Source organism: Capsicum annuum, chromosome 11 (assembly GCF_002878395.1).
Source record: "Capsicum annuum cultivar UCD-10X-F1 chromosome 11, UCD10Xv1.1, whole genome shotgun sequence".
Classification (NCBI taxonomy): Eukaryota; Viridiplantae; Streptophyta; class Magnoliopsida; order Solanales; family Solanaceae; genus Capsicum; species Capsicum annuum.
In genome coordinates, this window is record NC_061121.1 from 178,934,922 (window position 1) to 178,941,634 (window position 6,713).

Genomic DNA, 6,713 nt, shown 5'->3' on the forward strand with positions numbered 1-6,713 from the left:
TAGTTGTGGGATCTTCTTCACTTCTTCAGCAATTTTATATTTTAAGTACTCAGACTTTCTTGACTTTTTAGCAACTTTACTATTTGGTTGTTCAGTCATCACATCAATATCTACCTCCTTAGTTGCCTTTGAAGATTCTTCATTAAGATCTTTACCACTTCTCAAAGTACTTGCCATTATTTGTTTTGGTTTTTCTGTATCTCCTGGTAAACCACCTTGAGGCCTGGTATTTAATGTCTATGATAACTGCCGCAACTACAACTCTGAGCTTCTCGTGACCGCTTGCTGGTTCTTTACATCTGCAGCCAACTATGTTTGATTAGCTAGAATTTGTTTTATCAACTCTTCCAAGTTACTAGTTGACTGATTTCCTTGTTCCTGTGGTTGCTGAATTTGTTGCTATTGGGCTTTCCAAGGTTGATTCAGTGGTTGAGTTTGCCAGTTTTGGTCATAGTCATTTTTATAATTCTGCCTTTGAGCACTTCCCACATATATCACAAACTCTGGATTGGCAACACACATAGCCGCTAAATGGCCACTGTTGCCACAAACCTCTCACCAACCATTAGTCTACTAAACTGCATTAACTGTTGCTGTAAGCTGTGTAGTCCCACTTTTAGGCTACTAAACTGAGTGTTTATCAAATTTTGTAATCAGCAACCTAAGCTAATAAAGAAGTGTACTGGTCCACCTCTAACGCACCTACAACTTTCTTTGTTGTACCCCTAGAATCACTATGTTAGTTTGGATTAGCTTGTGCTATATGGTTTAATAAGGTGTGTAGCTCATCATAAGTCAACTCCAACACTTGACCACCTGTAGTTGAATGTAGCAAAATTTTGGTATTATGGTCAAGTGACTCTACAAAAGTATGAGCAAGTAGCTCATTGGACTATTGATGATGTGGACAGTCCCAAAAAAATGCCTTGAATCGCTCCCAAGCATGATAGAGGTTCTCATCTATCCTTTGTTTGAAGCTCTCAATTTCACTATAAAGTTTTGCAGTCTTACCAGATAGAAAGAATCTAATAAGGGAATTTTAGGTTAAGCCATCCCATGATATGATTGAATTTAATGGATTAGAGTTCAACCACTTTTTGGCTTCCCCAATAAGTAAATCTGGGAAAAGTCTTAGCCTCACATAATCAACATTCACATCTTTCGAAATAAATGTGTTAGTGAACTCAATAAAATTCTGCAAGTGCACCTATGGATCTTCATGTGCAAGCCCTATAAACTGTCCACTGCTAATCAACAAGTACACCATATTGTTCTTTAGCTTGAACCTCCCTTCAACAACTAGTTCCTAAAAAGGAGAGGTTAGATTTTTTAGAAGTATGATTACCAGTTCTCTAACTGTCCATTGAACAACTTGTTCATATACCATGATAGTAGGATTCTTTTGATCTTCTTTGATTTACAGAATATTGGAGAGTAGGATTACTTCTCGCTTTCGTTAATGGAATAGTAGAACTTGTTCGGGGATTGGTTCAACAAAGTCCTGATATCTTGCCATCTTACTACTTTGAAAACCTATTGCCTACAAATAAAAACCAAGATCAAGTGTAAAACACCAAAGAAATTTGAAAAACAAAACTAAAAATAAAACAGTTGCCAAATTACAAGTCCCCGATAACGATGCCAAAAAATTAACAGTGCCAAAGTGCACACACAAGTGTACGTGGTTTATCAAATAATATAGTGAACTTTAAGAAATCTGAAAATTGATCCCATAGGGACATGTCTTGTCTTTAACCTTGGAAAGGGAGTATTTAGCAACTAATCGACATAACCATAGTCAAACTAATTGAATACATTTTATGATCTATTAAAAAGCTAAATAAAGAATAATAAAACCTAAAATATGAGTTGAAACATCCTCCTTAATCTTCAAAGAATTTCAAAAGTCCTCAACATTGTGTATAATGCATTGCATTTATAGTAACCAAAGTCCAAGCCGTGTGGGAGTAGGAAACTAAGTCTTGGTCGTATTTGGAATAGGGTCACGTCACACTAACTAGTCAACATGAGCAAGGGTTGTGGAAAACTAGCTGGTAAATTCAAGTAGGAATCACGGTGAAGTGGTTGATTAAGTCAATTAGGGGTCGTAGAACACCCTTATCGTGATACCTCACTGGAAGTTGCATCCAAGTTTTTGGCTAAGTCTTCCAATGTCCTTCTTTTATTCAAGCTTTTGTGGTGTGTTTACAATGGATTTCCATAATTTAAATCTTCCATATATCATCTTAATCAGCTCACAAAATATCCTACATCAATTTGCAGCATGGATTATAGATCAACACAACACAATATCAAGAACGACGACTCAAAACATGAGCTAAGACATGGCTTGCTCATGTTGATCTTTAACCTGTTGTTTTGATGCTAACCTGATCAAATTGAACTTTGGACATTATAAACAAGTTATTAAACATCTAAATATACAATTAAATTATTGGTAACTCATTAAATACAATAGAATGCTACAAGATAGACTAAACCAACACCTGACTCAAACTAGTTTACCTAGTTTTCTCAGTTGAACTCTAAATGATCCATTTAAACCCATACTTGTTTAAAAACACTTTAACCATTGTAATCAAATCCTTGAACACTTAGATGCTTATTTGTATAATCATCAGACATAAATCAGATGAATTGTCCTCAAAACAAGGCTAAACAAGCATAGAATAGTAACACTAGAGCGGATAAATACATCTAACATAAAAAAACCCCATAGCTTCCTCTACATATAATCTAGTGTATGAAAAGGAATGATATTTCCCTATTAAACTTGAGCACAAGGCATAATAGGTATTGATAAAGCTAAATTATGAATGGAGTGATGTCGCAAACTTGAAAATGAGTAACGTGAATGAGTTGGACGAATTTCGACTCTGAGCTTATGAGAGTTAAGCCTTGTAAAAGGATAAGATAAAGTTCTATCATGACAAAAAGATTGAGAAACAAGTATTTAACCTAGTGACATAATCTTGTTATATAATTTATGGCTTTGCTTTGTGCCTAGAAAGTTGAAGTATAGGTGGTATGACCATTCACTGTGGTTAGAGTATTCCTGTATGGTGCCCTTGAGTTGAAGCGATATAGAGAAGCCCCATTCAAGGTGAATGCCCAACGTGTTAATAACTATATGGAAGATATTAAGGAAGTAAAATTTTGTGTTGATATAAGCCTTGGAAAAGTTGGAGCAACCAAGGAAACTGAGTCGTGCCGCAATGTTAATTCAGGTGCTTCTTGGGGTACAACCCATGGGATTGTGTAACTCCCCGAGAGTACACCCTGGTGGTCACATGGTACTTACATTCTCGAGGGACCACAAGATAACCTATGAGCTGGTACCTGTTGTAAGCACTGAATAAGATAATAACATATGCGGAAGAACAATTGATCAGCCATAAGGTTTTAGAAACTGAAATTAAAACTGGATCATAAATCTAGAAAATAGCTGCTGGAAATATTTTTGTGAAACCAATAAAATAATAACAAAACTGAATGACATTCTATACTAGTCTAAAAAGTCTCTACTGACTGACTATGGAGTAGATGGGACAAAACCCAACTAACTCTGTCTAAATGGAAAATACTAAGCTAATGAAATAACAGAGATAAATAGACCATGTCCTAAAAATATGAGGACTTACCACTATTACAGCTGAAAATCTGGAATGTCTAAGCATAATCTGAGAACTAAGCGTCTAAACCTATGATAAAATACATTATAGCGTAAGAAACGAGTATATGTTCAGTACTTTGAATGTATTGATATGATAAATGAGGTAGGTTGATATACATGGTTTCATGTATAGGAGTAACACCTGACTGAATGAATAGCATAAAGTACTGTATAGAATGCATGAAATCTATAAATATTGAGAATGCATTACCAAGCATAAGACATATTCAGAATATACTATGCAAATTGAAATACTGAAATTGGATTACTGAATAACTGATATTTGTATGCTATGGTCAATACATGCCTTAACTAAAGTATACTAAATACTAAACTGAGACTATGATAGCTATCATCTAACCGATATGCACCAATGATCAATTTAGGATCCAACTTGTGATCCCAGTTAGAAGGGTGTCAATACCTTGCCACGGGTACTAACACTGGATGTATGGATCCGCTGATCTACTATCCCAAAGGTTAAAGAGTGTTAAGCCTAAACTGATGGGCGGCCTCTAGGAGGTACTCAAGCCTGAATTAATGGGTGAATCCTCAAATCCTACACTGGCTATGTAGTTTTGAAGTACAGGGACTGCTACTAACGACTTTACCTAAGTGATGTGGAAGTCGTCATCCTATCACTCACTCGATGATAAATCCTACTCCCAACTGAACTGACTTAGAATACTGAACTATTCTAAGTTTAACTAATCATGACGACTGACTGAACTGATATTAGTCATAACATGTCTAAAACTATTCTAAAGATACTGAAACTAGGTAAACAACTAATTTTTTGAGTATTCATAAACCCCATAACTCGATAGCAATAATATTAGAATAGTAATAAAACTTTGGGGATATAATATGAAAGCATTTATTCAAAATTCATTCTTGTAGGCATTTCATCAAACACTTGATATTTATAGTTTAATCTTAGCATGGAAATAGTTTATAGCTTGTGGAAATACCATGATTTTAACATCAACATCACAAATTATGGTCTAAACCAAAAAATACCATTATTCAAATGTAAGGGTTTGATATAACATCAATTTCATGTAAACATGGTATAGAGTTTCAATTCATGGGAATTCATGGTTAAAATCACAATTACTTGTAAGATCACAGCTTTGAATATGAAATTGGATACTTGGACTCCAAGGGTGAAATAAACCCATGGATATACATTTAACATGCCGTGATTTCTGAATTTCTAAGATTTGATGGTGAATGCTTGAGATTTATCTTGATTTTTGAAGGGCTAGGTTTTGTTATTGAAAGAGGGCTACTCTAATTTGAGAGGATTATGGGATAGTGAGAAAATAATGCTCTCTTGGGAGTTAAATTCAATGTTTTGATTGAATGGGGTGAAAGGAAAAGGACTTAAATGCCCTTGGAAATTAAAACTCGAAACTAGAACTGAAAATCTGGATTTTGACCTTCGACGCGACGTGGTGCAATCTCGTCAGGCAACTGGAAAATTAATAATCCCCATATTACCATACATCATGATGCGGTACAATCACGTTGCGCCACTGGAATGAACAATCTTGAATTGGAACCTTGGCGCGATGCGGTACCAAATACGGTGCCTCACTGGAAAGTGACAAGCGTGAAAATGCCCCTTGGCGCGATGCGGTGCTTACTGCGGTGACACACTGGAAAAAGGATGAATGTGATTTTGGCCATCACCACGACGTGGCCTTATCGCGTTGTGCTATTATTTTTCACTAAAAGTTCCATAACTTCTCTGCCAAGTATCGGATTGGTGGGTCTTGAACCAGAAAATGCTCAGTAGAATAAACGATAAGGTCATTTGAAGTTGACTAAAGCAACATTTTTCCCGAAAACTCAATCGGTTAGGAATATTTTGGTTTGTCTAATAGCTGGATATTTTCATTTGTGTAATAGCTGGGAGTTATTTAAGGCCTTAATAAACATCAAAATCACTCATAAAACTACCAAAGAACTATAATTTATTTTGCATGAGCTTGAAATATGGCTCTAACATAGGTTTGGATTTTTGGGGTGAACATTCATCCTCGAATGAGATTGGTTAAGTTGAAAGCACTGGAAATTGAGATTGCATGCTAAATATATGTGATGAAAACATGATTACATAATTGAGTCTGAAACATGACTAAATTGATTCTATGAATGCATGACCGACATGAGAATGATATGCAGCTGAAACTGAGCATGGAAAAGAGAAATTCTAGGAAGATTATTACCTTAAGATGAGTCTGAGTTTGTGGAGAAAAGATGAGGGTACTTGGTCTGCATATTTGCTTTTTCTTCCCAAGTGGCTCTCTCAACGGACTGATTCCACCAAAGAATATTGACTAGGGGAACTTCTTTGTTCCTTTGTCTATGAATTTGTCGATGAAGGATCTCGACTAGAATTTCATAGTAAGAAGGGCTATTCTGAACATCTACTCTTTCTAAGGGAATAACTACAGTTGGGTAAACAATACACTTCTTCAATAAAGAGATATAGAATACTCGGTGCACTGATGCTAAGTCTGCAGGCAACTCAAGCTCATAAGCCACTTTTCTGAAACAGCTTAAAATTCTGTAAGGGCCAAGATATCAGGGACTAAGCTTCCTTTTCTTACCAAACCTCCTCACTCCCTTCATGGGAGACATCTTTAGATATACAAAATCACCAATCTCAAAATCATAATCTTTCCTTCTCACAGATACATATGATTTCTATCATCTCTGGTCAGTCTTAAGTATCTCCCTGATTAACTAAACTTTTTCTAAAGCATCAAACTCAAAGTTAGGCCCCACTAACATAGCCTCACCTACCTTAAAACAACCAATCAAAGATCTATATCTCCTTCCATATAGGTCCTTAAACAGAGCCATCTGAATACTGGAATGATAGTTGTTATTATACGTGAATTCAATCAAAGGAAAGTGGTCATCCCAATTGCCCTTAAAATCAACAACATATGTTCTCAACTTATTCTCAACGGTATGAATGCTCCTTTCTACCTGACCATCTATCTGA

At 35.8% G+C, this 6,713-nt stretch overlaps 1 non-coding gene across 1 annotated transcript; it reads left to right on the plus strand.

Moving 5' to 3' along the window:
* The first annotated feature begins 893 nt into the window (after positions 1 to 893).
* LOC124889079 lies at positions 894 to 999 on the plus strand. The gene has a single exon (XR_007047696.1). It is a non-coding gene; the product is annotated as a small nucleolar RNA R71 (small nucleolar RNA).
* The last annotated feature ends 5,714 nt before the right edge of the window (positions 1,000 to 6,713 follow it).